Source organism: Phodopus roborovskii, unplaced genomic scaffold (assembly GCF_943737965.1).
Source record: "Phodopus roborovskii unplaced genomic scaffold, PHOROB, whole genome shotgun sequence".
Lineage (NCBI taxonomy): Eukaryota > Metazoa > Chordata > Mammalia > Rodentia > Cricetidae > Phodopus > Phodopus roborovskii.
In genome coordinates this window covers 7,485,643-7,499,925 of record NW_026125506.1, presented here as the reverse complement: position 1 = coordinate 7,499,925, position 14,283 = coordinate 7,485,643, and the positions used below count along the sequence as shown (strand labels likewise).

The 14,283-nt window shown below is 43.7% G+C and overlaps 1 protein-coding gene across 4 annotated transcripts in view; it reads right to left on the bottom strand.

The window, feature by feature from the left end:
• The window catches only part of Med13l (mediator complex subunit 13L), a 193,372-nt gene that overhangs the window by 130,783 nt on the left and 48,306 nt on the right, over window positions 1-14,283 (bottom strand). The gene's annotated exons all lie outside the window — the stretch shown is intronic.

The following is a 14,283-nucleotide window of genomic DNA, read 5'->3' as shown; positions in this document are numbered from 1 at the left end:
AATATATAACCAAATTTCTCTAAGCTCAGCTATGTAAAGAACATGCAATCCTCCAGAAAGACATGTCAGCCTCGGTGCTGCTAATAATGCAAGGGCCTGGCAAGGAGTATATGTGCAAGTCCTTATAGAAAGCAACATGAACACACTGTTATAGGCTGTTCACACTGACCTCCAGAGCATATTAAGGACTCCAAGTTCTGCTGGACCAAAGGGCTTCCACCTTGAGAATATTCTGCCTACACAACACTTTGCAGATACTGACTCACCTCTGTTAAGTTGGCTCCAACTTGGTATGAATGACTCATTAGCACCGTGAACTCATGTTCTCTACTCCCATTTTCAATAATGCGTTGTCAATTTCTTCACAGAAGCAACATTTTTAAACTATATAAACAAATGCAATCACCTAAAACCAAACTTGAAAGAGATGTGCTTGGCAGCAGATGTGACACTAGCCTGGAAAGGCTTTGCAGACATGTTTGTTCTTCCATTTGGTTTGTTTTTGATGTCATATTTATTGTTATTTTGAGACAGGGTGTTCTTATACATCCCAGGACAGCCTACAACTTCTGGCAATCTTCCTGTGTTGGCCTCTGGAATGCTGGGATTACAAATATGTGCCAATGCACCCACCTTTGGTTATGCTTCCTAAATCTAAGCAAAGCTGCTCATGGTACATTTCCGGGGGTCAACAGTAAGTGTGCACTGTTCTTGCAGAGACCTAAATTCAGTTAACAACCACCTGTAACTCCAGCTCTTCAGGATCCAGGGGGACCATCTTCTGGCCTTCACACTTGTGCACACATCTGTATACACACACAGACATATGCACACACATACACATAAATGAAAATAAAACTAAACATCTTTTTTAACTGTTCTTCCAACAGAAGCAACAGAAGACTCAACAATCTACAAATTACCTGTGTGTTTGTAATATAGCTTCTAGAAAGAAAATGTGCTGGTATGAGATGCCCAAGAGCACCTTTACTCTTCTAGCTACAATGAAGAATTGGAATCTACAACTGGTTCTACCTACACTTAAACACAGAGATGGTGTGACAAAGATCAAAAAAAGGATTTCAGGTCACACAGCTGACTCTTTGGGTAAAGCCAAGAGAGCTTTAACAATAGGAATGCATGTTTTGTTTTGTTTTGTTTGTTTACTGGGCCTAAGAGAAGATGCAATGGGAAGAATCACTCTGAAAACTGTATATCCAGTATAGTAATATTATAGGCTTGGGAGCTAACCAACATAAACTTACAAAATGGCAGTGTTCAACCTGGGAAGCTTCTGACCTGCAGAGGTCATCTGGCAACATTTTTCATTGGTCAGACTCAGGAGGAAACATCTAGTGGTTGAGGCCAAGGATGCTGCTAAGCATCCAACAAGACACAGGATAGCTCCACAAAGCACAAAGAGCTCAGATGTGGACAGTGCCAACATTAAGAGACAAAAGATACTACTGCAGAGAGTTCAGTGTCTAAACCCCCCTGTAAGCTACAGCTCACCCTTTCGAATGTAAAATTACAAACAGCCCATCTCACCCTGCTAGACAGTGTAATAAAAGCACATTCACTAAACAATTTAGACTTTTTTTTATTTTGTATAATGTGCATTGTAGGCTATCTAAAATACTGATCAAAGCTTTAGCAGTTCTTACTCTGTAATTACACAGTTTAGCTATGGAAGGATTGTGTAAAGAACCCTGAAAATGGACTTTCTGAAGTAGTAAACCATCCCTCTCTCAGACTTATCCAAACCATCACTTTTTGAGGTAACCCAGACCCAGAAAGACAAATATAGTACGTTCTCACTCATAAATGGATACCAGACATAAAGCAAAAGATACCCAACATACAATCCACAACCCCAGAGAGGCCTGAACCCTCTTCCAGAGACAGATGGGAGCAGATGCAGAAATCCACAACTAACCAATGGGCCAAGCTCCTAGAGTACAATCGAATATGAACAAAGGAGTCAAGACCATGATGGGGAAACCCACAGAATCAGCTGACCTGAGCTAGTGAGAGATCACTGACTCAGGTCTGACAAATGGGGAACCTGCGTAAGACTAAACTAGACTCCCTTAATATAAGTGACAGTAGTGTGACTGGGACAATATATGAGGTCACTGGCAGTGGGTCCAAGAGCTAACACTAATGCACTAATGACTTAGTGGAGCCCATTCATTCTATATGGAGAGATGCCTTGCTCAGCCTAGACATGGGTGTGGGTATGGGGAGGTGCCTTGGTCCTGCCTCAAGGAGATGACAGGACAGACTTAGTAGACTTCCTAAGGGAGGCCTTACCCTCTCTGAGGAGCAAATGGGGGGTTGGGGTGGGGTGGGAACTAAGATTGGAATATAAAAAATAAATTAATCAAAAAGTGCTCCTCCCCAAAAAAGTAATTACCAATCCATATCTATCAGTCTACCTACCTACCTACCTTTCTGTGGCTAACCTCAGGCAGGAATATGACTAGAATTGAAACACAAACCTAAGCAACCAGGCCTTTAACTCAACACTATTACTACTCAAACGGCTCCTTGTGCAGAGACCAGAATCACATCACACTGGGCAATCCCTTCAGCCACTGGATCCTACCAATACTTCTGACCCTGTTCCTCTTTCTTCACTGGCTACTGATGACTCTGCTTCCTACTGCACTCCACACCTACCCTGTCCTATCTTAGGACAGCCGCCCTCCCTCCCATGCAGTCCCTAGGACTCACTAAAGAGCAATGCCCTGAATTCTTCTCAGTCTCTGGCAATGTCTACTTCTCACTCTTATAGTACAGTTCTCAATTTAAAAAAAAAAAAAAAACAAAAACAAAAAACAAAAACAAAAACAAAAACAAAAAAAGAGACTGAACTACAGAGCCACAACCAAAATCTGGAAACCAAGGACTTCAATATATGGACATATTCACTCTTCAAAAAATTCTGTTCACTGTTTAAAGACACCTCCAGTCCCAGTGGGCACTTTCAGCATCCTGAGATCGCCAGTTGCATGTTGCTCTCTAATTGCAGTGCAACAGGTAAATAAGCTGATCCCCTTGAGGGCTCAAACTACTCGAGGCTTAAGGCACACAGAAACACATCCTGTTTCGAAGCAGGCAAGTCCTGCATAGTGAATGTTCATCACAAGAACCGACTCTTACCTTTATCTCCTAGATCTGATGGCCATGCTCTTATGGAGAAAGACTGGTTACAAGGTCTTACTTCTCCAGAAGATCACAAAGATCTGAAGACACTGACCCAATTCTGGTAAAGCTTGACAAGGCTCCTGAGAAGGATGCCCACGGTGACTAAAGCCACTCTGCACATCACACTGGCACTTCAAGTTCCTGTGAACTATATCCACAGGCAGCTAAGTACTCAAACATGGTTTGCAGGTGGAGAAGTGCTGTAAGCAGCTTGTTCTGTACAATGACACTCAGTGACATTTGTTACCCGTACTTCAAAGCAGCTTTTACAATAGCAAGCAGTGAAGCTGATTTAAGACACTAACACACACACACACACACACACACACACACACACACACACACACACACACAGAGTAAAATAACTGGAGACCACCACGCCCACGCCTGGTGTTGCAGTCTCAGGGAGAAGCACAGTGGTAGGAACACAGTACTCACAGATGATCTTGTGAGCTCTTGGACTGTGGGTTCCCATCACCTATAAGCAAGCCTGTGCTCTGCAAATGAGAATCCTAGCTCATTCTGCAACTCAAGCAAAACACACTCAGGAAAGGACAAATCACCTTTCCACAGTCAGAACATTTCCATGTATCCATAACGTCTGAAACTTGCTAACATTCTTAGACTTAATGAGAAGAACTGCAAGTTCTCATGTGGCTAAAAGTGCATGCATCATGTGTTGAGTTGGCAATAATAGCAAAGCAGAGAAATGCTGTATAGTGGATTCTTTGGCAAATAGTGGTCTCTGTAGCAATTCTTAGTTTGGAACTCTGAGCTGAGTGGAAGCCATCGAGGTGCCAACTACAGCTTCCCTTAAGCCTCACTTAAGGAGGATTACCGCCTACAATCTAACTTCACCATGCACTGCCACAGTGTGGAGCCCAATGAACTGATTAAACAAACACAGGCGGCTCAACAAATGCACTCTTCATTAGCCACGGAGAACACACTGAGGAAGGCAATTCAGTGTCCGAGAAGCCGCCCCCTCTGCTAAGAATGCTACGATTTGTAGTTAAGCCTTAACCTTTTAGGATAATCATAATCTTCAGTAAATTAAGCAGACGACACTCCACTGGAATATCACCTAACAGGGGTAAGGAAACCTAACAAAGAATTGCCGGCCAGCCGCAGAGCATGAACCCTGAGAAACACTGCAGAGGTGGTAAGAAATCTCCCAACAAGGAGAGGGGTTCCGTGTTGTTCTCCAGTGTGGCAACTAGCCAGTCAAACTTCGAATCAAATCTGTCACTGAAATGCAGCTTCCCAGGAAACAATAATAAAATTTTGCTCTTTAAAGAAACATAGCTAAAGAAATCAGAAATCTGCAGTAAACACTCAAAAGCTCAGTAAAGTACCAATACATCATTATCCAAGCTAGAATCTGAACATTTCAAGGTGTCGATTATAAGAGAACTCTATATAAACTAAAGGTTTGGACTGCTTTCTGATGTCAAATATCCACACCAAAAAAGAAAAAAAAAAAATCAATGAAAGCCATTATTTTGATTTAAATCATATATCTAAAAACCATTAGCTATTTATCATCTGAATCGGCATTCCCAGTTTCACTCAAAGTCTCTATTAGAACCTGGAGGCTTATCTGCCAATCATTACCACATATTTGTGCCCCACATTCGTCAGTGTAGTAGTGAGAAGACACACAGATTGCAGGGTGAGTTCTAAAGCATTCAGACATAGCTTTTTTGTCTCCTGTATGAGTAAATCCGAAAGGGCAACACATCTCCAGCATAAGTCTCAGAGGTACCAGACAAGTCATAAACCCATCAAAACTGCATGCTAACCAGGGGACATATGTCCATTTAAAAAGAAAAAACACACCAAGAAAGTTTAACATACAAACCACCCTTATTCTTGAAGTAAAACCATTAGTAAAAATTCACAACTAGTTACGATTAGGACTTATTGTAATCTAAATATGGAAAACTATACAATTCTTACTTGCCAACAAGCAACGCCACAGGGCAAGCGAAGGAATAAAATCGGCAGCACCTATTTTCAAGGACATGGTCAGTGCGCACTCTCCTGGCCACTGCACTTTACTCCTTAGGTTGAAATGGGATTGTATTGAATCTGCAAGGATGTGTGATCTTCCATACAAATTTTACAGCTGTTACAGTGTCCACTGTAGCTAAGTAATGCATTTAGATAATATTCTATGAAAAGCAACAAGATTGCTTAGTAACTTTTAAGTTGCTATGGTAATAAACACCATGGCAAAAAACGACTTGGGGAGGACAGGGATATTGGGTGTCACCGTCAGACCACAGTCTATCACTGAGGGAAGAGAGCAAGGGCTCCAGCAGGCGCAAAGGCAGGAGTCAATAAAGAAGCACTGCTTCTATGCCCGGCTTGCTTTATTTTTAATTAATTTTTATCTGAATTAAAAACAATCTTATTTTAGATACCAATCCCAGTTCCCTCTTCCTCCCAAGCTCCAATTCCCCCTACCACCTCCCTACCCAAACCCCCTTCCCACTCCTCAGAAAGGGTGAGGCCTCCCATGGGGGGGATCATCAAATTCTGTCACATCATTTGGGGGAGGGCCTTGGCCATCCTCTGTGTATCTAGTCTGAGAGAGTACCCCTCCACAGGAAATACACTCCCAAAGCCCGTTCATGCACCAGTGATAAATACTGGTTCCACTGCCAGAGAGCCCAGAGACTGACCAGGGCCCCCAACCGACACCCACGTTCAGGGGGCCTTATGCTGTCAGTCTGGGGTCTGTGAGCTCCTACTCGCTCAGGTCAGCTGTCTCTGTGGGTTTCCCCAGCACGATCTTGACCCCTTTGCCCATCACTCCTTCCTATCTGTAACTGGATTCCAGGAGTTCAGCTCAGTACTTAGCTGTGGATCTCTGCTTCTGCTTCCATCAGCTACTGGGTGAAGGTTCTATGATGGCATTTAAGGTAGTCATCAATTTTTGATTTTAGCCATTCTGACAAGTATAAGATGGTACCTCAGAGTTGTTTTGATTTGTATTTCCCTGATGGCTAAGGGTGTTAAACAATTCCTTAAGTGCCTCCCAATCATTTGTGATTCCTCTGTTGAGAATTCTCTATTTAGATCTATACCCCATTTTTTTAATTGGATTATGTGGTGTTTTGGTGACTAGCTTCTTTCTTGAGTTCTTTGTATATTTTGGAGATCAGCCCTCTGTCAGATGTGGGGTTGGTGAAGATCTTTTCTGATTCTGTAGGCTGCCATTTGTCTTGTTGACTGTGTCCTTTGCCTTACAGAAGCCTTTTAGTCTCAGGAGGTCCCATTTATTAATTGTCGATCTCAGTGTCTGTGCTACTGGAGTTATGTCCAGGAAGTGGTCTCCTGTGCCAATTTGTTCAAGGCTGTTTCCCACTTTTTTTCTAAGAGGTTCTGTGTGGCTAGATTTATGTCAAGGTCTTTGATCCATTTGGACTTAAGGTTTGTGCATGGCAACAGATGTGGATCTATCCACAATCTTCTACATGCCATATGCCAGCACCATTTGTTAAAGATGCTTTCTTTTTTTTTTCCATTGTATAATTTTAGTTTCTCTGTCAAAAATCAGGTGTCCATAGGTGTGTGGATTAATATCAGGGTCTTTGATTCGATTCCATTGGTCTACCTGTCTGTTTCTGTGCTATAGCTCTATAGTAGAGCTTGAAGTCAGGGATGGTGATGCCTCCAGAAGTCCCTTTATTTGTACAGGGTTGTTTTGGCTATCCTGTGGTTTTTGGGGGTTCTTAACCCCCCCCCATATAAAGTTGAGTATTGTTCTTTCAAAGGCTTTGAAGAATTATGCTGGGATTTTGATGGGGGCTGTATTGAATCTGTAGATTACTTCTGGCAAGATTGCCATTTTTTCTATGTTGATTCTACCTATCCAAGAGCATGGGAATCTTTCCATTTTCTGATAACTTCTTTAATTTCTTTCTTTAAAGACTTAAAGTTCTCATCATACACTCCCTACGATACTTTATGTTGTTTGTGGCTATTATGAAGGGTGATGTTTCCCTGATTTCTATCTCAGCCAGTTTATCATCTATATATAGGAGGGCTACTTTTATTTTATTTTTTTTTTTTTTTTTTTTTTAGTTAATCTTGTATCCTGCTACATTACTGTAGCTGTAGGGGTTCCCTGGAGCTACTGGACCCTGGAACCATCTGTCACTCTTGGTGTCCTTTGCTTTGGAAGATGACTTCATGTTCAAGCTTCAACATGAACTCACAGCACAGTTTCCCTCAGTGATGATGAAAAGAACGTCAGCTAATGCACAGCACACAAATCACTCCAAAGTTAGTGGCTGTCACTGTCGTTTCTTCCGGTGTCACAGTTAATCTGATCTCCTCAGAATAAACTATTCACAATGTTAAGTACAGATTATTGCTAAATTATATTCAATTCCAGTGCTTTTAAGTCTTTCTAAAAAACTGTTCATTTTATCAAGCTTTCTCTGGTGTGCGGCTTTCACTTTACAATGCATGCATACATCCCAAAATTATATTTCTATTATACAGCAAAATAATTATGCTAATCACGATACATCTAGAGAGGTGACCATGTGCCCCATTAAATCTGGGTTCTATGCTAACCCTACTGTGCCATTTGAGCAAACACTATACACACTCTAAGGAGTTCCCCTGACTTTAACAGCCAATTTCCTAGAGAAAGGGTAACTTGCTGCTCAAAGATCTTAATAACCCACAGGGCCTGGCGAGCACTGCCCTTTTTTTTCTTTTTCTTTTTTCAGTTAAAAAAGGCTTTTCCTCTCAACAGAAATCACTGAAAAGCCTCTTGAACACAGCAAGAATACAGGGCTGCCTTTGGCGTCAATGTGAGTCCCTCTGGAATTCCAGAGTGTCAACAATGGTGTCAGTTTTCTTCTCATTCACTCTGTTTATTCATGGCTTTCCAGGACCACAATGACCTGTGCAACATCACTGGCCTCCCCAGTGCTACACTTTATGTAACGTTTAACAAATTACAAGACCACTGTCACGTCACAGGTGCTACCAGCCACACAAAGAAAGTCTAAACATGAAGAGATGCATTTTATCAGGGATCTCTGAAACCACAGGTGGGGAGAGGAGGGGCTGCTGCTTCTTGCTTATTTCTGAGTGGGGTGAGCTCCAAGACTCAGATAAGAACAGCAGTGAGAGGGCGGGTCTGGGGGCATGGTGGCAGACCCTGTACCCAGCACTCAGGAGGCTGGGGAGAAGAAATAAGCGCAGGGCTATCCTGGTCTACACAGCAACATCTTGCAAATGGTAAAGGAGAGAGGGTAAGGGAGGTGGAGGGTTGCTGCGCTCAAATTAAAGGCTACGTTATTCAAAAATCCTCAAATTTTAACAGCTAGTCAAGGATACTGATCTGAGTTCTAAATTTATACGGGGTGGGGAATGCTACTGATGCCAAGAAGCAAAACAGAAAATGACCCCTGGCCTACTAAAAAGCAAAGTAATTCATTTTTATTAATTTTAACTACCTCTGGTTTTTAGAAAATCATTGATTCATGTACAAGTACACAAAATAATAGTGACAGATCCAGTACCCCTATGGCTGCCTGCCACAGGGGCCAGTATCATAGTCAGGGCAGTGGCTCTGACGTAGTATACATGTTTCCAGCACCACAAAGACAACCCCCTTTATAACACCACTTCCTTCCCATGCCCACTGCCCCCTAAACCCTGACAACAATAGCTTCTTCCCTGTGTCTGTATTTTGTCATTTCAAGACGCCTCATGCCCCTGGAGATAATTTATTCAACCTATTGTGTGTGTGCGCGGAGAGCTTATTCCTCTGCTTTAAAACCTCGGATCTCAGCTGTATGGACACACACTTTGTTTTGCTTTCAGCCTGTGAAAGGCCGGCGAGAGTCACTGGTTAGTTGGTTTTATTCCGCTGATGCCCACTGAGGTGAAGGCATCGTCATTGTTGTGGGATAAACGATCAGGTGCACAGCTGCTAGACTGCACAGTAGATGAAAATTTACTTTCAAGGAACTGAGCAGCTCATGCGGAATGACTACTGCTTTATAGGCCCTGCGCCTACACACCAATGATGCAGCCCCTCCGCCCTCCTCAGCACTTGCTGTGGCCGCTCAGCAGGGCTGCAGAGCTCCCTGGAGGTGTATGCCAGGCTCCTGTGTCTAACGGGAAATCTCTTCACCAGCTTAAAGCCCAATGCACAGTTCTGTGTTTTCCTCCTTCTAACGGGGTCCACTAGTTCTCTCCTGACTTCCGGGAATCTTCTTCGTTTCTCGGTCCTGGTCCTTTGCCAGATGCTTCAGTGCAGAACTTTTCCCACTCTGCCCTCTGCCCAGTCTTGGCGTTAAGTCACCACCACAGGTCTTCACAGCACTTTGTCATTTTAAAAGTAACTTAAAATAGGAGGAATCTAAGTATTTCAGTATTTCTATCAAAAGTTTCGCAAGAATACCACCTAGCTGTCTCGTCAGTTCTGGTCTAGATGAAGATGTAAAGACAGGTAGAAACTGCTCAAGAGAAACCAGTTCCTAGTCTCCCACCGCCAACCTCTCTTCCCTGAGGCTGAGAACTGCTGGTTCCTACCCTCAGTCAGTCAAAACCAGGAGGTCCAGATGAGGCTCCTGAAGGGGAAACATCATGAGGAACCAGGCAGGAAAGTCAGGAGCTGCCTCCAGCCCACAGCAGAAAGGCAGGAAGTGAGCTACCTGACAGCAGTGGTGCAGGACAAGCCACTCACAGTTGAGGACACCACTTGGAGCCGCTAGAAGCAGACAGCAGTCGGCTGCTTTTCATTTTTAAACATCAACAACCTTTCTAGCCTTCCAAACATTTTAAACCCTCAAGTCCCCAGAATAGAGTAAGTAGAAGTACTATGGGGCCCTCCTTCCCACCTATCTCTAAGATGGCTGACAAACTAGGCATGGGAAAGTCTCAAAAGTACTTGAAAATGTTGTCTTTAGTAGTTCCTAATATATAAGTGCACTGGTTTAAGCTATCTGCAATTGTAGCTGGATAGGTAATCATCTGCAGTGACAATAGAAAGCTTTGATAAATGCAATGCAATGTGAATAGCAACTGCCCCAATCTGAAACTCTTAGGATACAGTGTCAGTTCAGTGTCCCTATCAAGCACAATTGGACAGAAGGATGACTCCAGCCCCTGAGCAGCTGCCTGCCCCAATGAGCTGCAGTGGGCAGAATCAGAGCAGCACATGGGTCTGTGCGCGGTCGAGTTAACTCTCTGCAGCCTCTTTCTGACTGCACAAGGAATACCACGTGGCCTCTGAGCTATCTAAGCTCAAGCAGCCTCTGGCTCCCTGCCATAAGGACCCTCTCGGTCTACTCTTCAGCCCTCAGCACAGGCACTATTCCACTCCTATCAGTGGGATGCCCTTCTGGACAAAACTGGGAGTATTAACTGCCTCTAAAGCAGCTCTCAGCAGCTGCTGGCTGGAGCCATGGAGTTAGAGAACAGCCCTCAGTTAGGAGTTTTTAATCTAACACTTTAAATTGGCATTTACCACCCAGAAATCCATTCTCTTTTACAGAAAGCCTAAAAACACTAACACGCTCACATCAAGGCAATCCCTGTGATGAGACGTGTTTATATACAGTAAGAGACTTACAGAGTGCTCCTGACAGCACAACTCACAAACAATAAGGACAGCCTAGCGGGTGCTGACACAGGGCCCAAGTGTGACCTGCTTGGTATGCTGCTTCTGTTCCCAGGGACCCAACAAATCTTTACTCACTTAGGGTGGGTGGGTGGGTGGGTGAGTGAGTGAGTGAGTGAGTGAGTGAGTGAGTGAGTGAGTGAGTGAGTGAGTGGGGCAGAGAGAGTGGGAGGGGGGAGGTGGGGAGGGGAGAGAGAGTAGAGGGGGAGGGAGGGGGAGAGAGAACTTGAGGGAAAGAATCTGAGAGACTTATTTTTGCCTGGACTTCTCCATGAAGCTGAGGATGACCTTGAATTCCTGATCTAACTTCCCAAGTTGGGGTTCCACTTCCCAAGTGTTGTGGTTACAGGCATGAACTATCATCTCTGGCTAGAGACAATTTTTCTTTTTTAAAACAGAGGCCAAGTTGTCATCCTGGGTCTCAAACGCACCCTTCTGAACAGAAGGAGCGGATCTCCTGGAATACAAAGATGATGAAAAGACTCTGGAATAGCCAAAACCAGAATGCTATTGGGAACTTAGGTGGGGTAGAACAAGAATTTAGGCAGTGACATTTGCAACCACCAGGTGTCGTCACAGGAAATACTTTCTCAAGGTGCCTAGGAGTGAGAATAATGTGGCATAGAGCCCCCTCCCACACCCGGGCAGGGTCTCACTGTGTGGCTCTGGCTGGCCCAGAATTCATGGAGATCTGCCTGCTTCTGCCTCTGTAGTGCTGGGATCAACCGGATGGGTCACCACCGCCATTCTCAATCTTATTTTTGAGTCAGGGCCCACTAACCCTGAAGCTCACTGATTTAGGTAGACCAGCTGGCTACCCTGGAAGGCACTTGTTCTTCTCTCCCCAGCTTTGGGTCACAAGTACACATCACAGCTTTTACATAGGTGCTGCAGATCCAAACTTGGGTCCTCCTGCTTCAGCAACAAGCACTTTTACCCACTGAGCCATCTCCCCAACTCTAGTATCATTGTTACAACTTAAAAACTAGGGTCACATAAGCTAGGGATGGTGGCGCATGCCTTTAATCCTGCCTGCTCTCACAGAAGATCCAGAATCGAATCCCAGCACACACATGGTGGCTCACAACCATCTTTCACTCCAGCTCTGCAGGATCCGCTGCCCTCTTCTGGCACCCATGAGCACCAGGCATACACATGGTGCAGAGACACACAGACAAAACATTCAGACACACTAAATAAAATAAACCAAACACAAGAGAGCTAGAGTACACTGAGCACACAAGTGCTGCCCCACACCCACTGCCACGATGCAGCCTCCAGGTCACTACGGGAAGGCCCATCGCTACCACAATCTATTTCCTTTCGAGTACTGTATCTCCCAAACTAAAACTAGCCTTTGAAAACATTACACTGAAAAAGCATAGAGGAAGACCTTTACAGAATCGAGAGAAGTAAATATACACTGACTACAATAAAACAAAATTATACAAATTTATTGATCAAATGTTTCAAATAAAAAGTTGGCGATAAACCACGGACTAAGATATGGATATATCTCCTTGACTGGAAAAAAAATTAATGATGAGGAGAAAATAATTAAAATAATAACACATAAAAACTAAAATGCATCATATATGGATCCACATCAGTAGAGAGGAAATGTGTCAGTGACCCAAAGATGTGTGAATGTAAACATTGTGTGTGAAGATCGGCAACATCCAGGAGAGTCAAGAGCCTGGGGTGCCACTGTCAGCACACTAGCAGCCTAAGCAGCACCCAGTAGACCTGCTTTCTAGGCCCATTTTGTTTGCTGGCATCTTGGATGGAAGGCCTAAAAAGCCAGAAATGCTATCTACATTGTTTTGGGGGGATTCGTTTGTTTGTTTGTTTGTAGTTTTTTTTTTTATTCATTTATTTTACATCCGGTCCAATTTCTCCTCCCTACCCCCTTCTCCTCCCATTCCCTCTACCACAAGTATTCCCACCCTCCCAATCCACTCTCTCCATCTCTGCTCAGGAAAGGGCAGGTCTCCCACAAACATCAAGAAAACACGGACTATGAAGCTGCAGTTAAGACTAAGCACCTCCCCATGTATTCAGTTGGGGCAAGCAACCCAGTATTTGGAGTAGGTCTATACTATTTCTAATGTGCTTTTCCTGGGAAATAAACAGTGTGATAAGAAACTGAATTACAAAAGTAATTATGTCAGGGAAAAGACTACAAGAACTATTATCAAACTACTTGAAAAAATTACAGCATCAAAATAATGCATCTTACCCCATTTATAAAACTTAATTTCTAAAAATCCCCTGTTTGAGGAACTAAGCAGCTGCTGCCTATGCCATCTCATCAATTCTGGTCATGGTCCTAGAAGACAATGCAGCCATCTGATGGGTTCAGCGTCAACTACGTGAGCCAATGCAACAACAGCATTCTACAGAAATAATCAGTGCGTTAAAGCAGAGCCTGTGCAAAAATCCCTGAAATAACACGTCCATGATTCACTGCCAAACTCCGATCAATTCAGAAGCTGCAGAAGCAGAAGCATTATTACAGCTCTGCAATCCATATTCAGTAAGGCTGTGTTCACAAAGTTTCATTTCAGTTTCAAGAAAATAAATTACTAGAAAGGCTCAGTAATGATTTTGGCAGATATAAGTACCCTTCACTCCCAGCAGAACCCCTTACAGAGCTCATGAGTATGTAAACTATAACAAAGTCATCAGTTCGTTGGCCCTAAGTCTTGAATACTGACTGGGTGAGGTATCATCTACCTGAGAAATATAATGCCTATCTTCCAATGTGACAGCTCTATGGACAGCCAGCAAGGCCATTGAGAGTCACTTCAGCCTATAGCCATGAGGCACAAAAACGCAGCCTCATCTCCCTCGTGACCACCCTAATAATTGAAAATGCTGGCATCTTCCCACAGATATATCTGGGTCCTCTTCAATAAGACAATATTAATACTTCAGGAAACTCTAACCTTTCTTCCATCAAAAGGGTTAAGAGTAAATGCCAAGTTAGAAACTTCTCCAAACTGAGGGGGAATTTAGCACCAGGCAAGTCAAAATGAAGGGTGAAACTTCCCCACAACTCTACTGTGCTGAAAGCCCGGGGCTGAGAATCTGGGAAGCGGTTTCGCACCAATTTCATGGCTGCTCTCTATAAAACCTCTCCTGTTTCCTCACCTGCAAAACATGAAGGGATTCAACTAGACAGTGTCCTTCAAACACTTCCTCTAAACTGCAGACTGTGAATGTTCTTCGCCTCAGCACAGCCATCCACCATCAAGCAGGCTGTGTAAGGGTTTCATTGCTCTCTATGTACTTAAGTTTCCTCCAAGACCCAGTCTCACCCAGTTTCACGAGTTCTAGTTCTGAGATGCTTGCAAATGAGACTGGGGAGCTTGCCTAGCATGCACACACAGGCCCAGGTTCCATCCTCAGCCCCC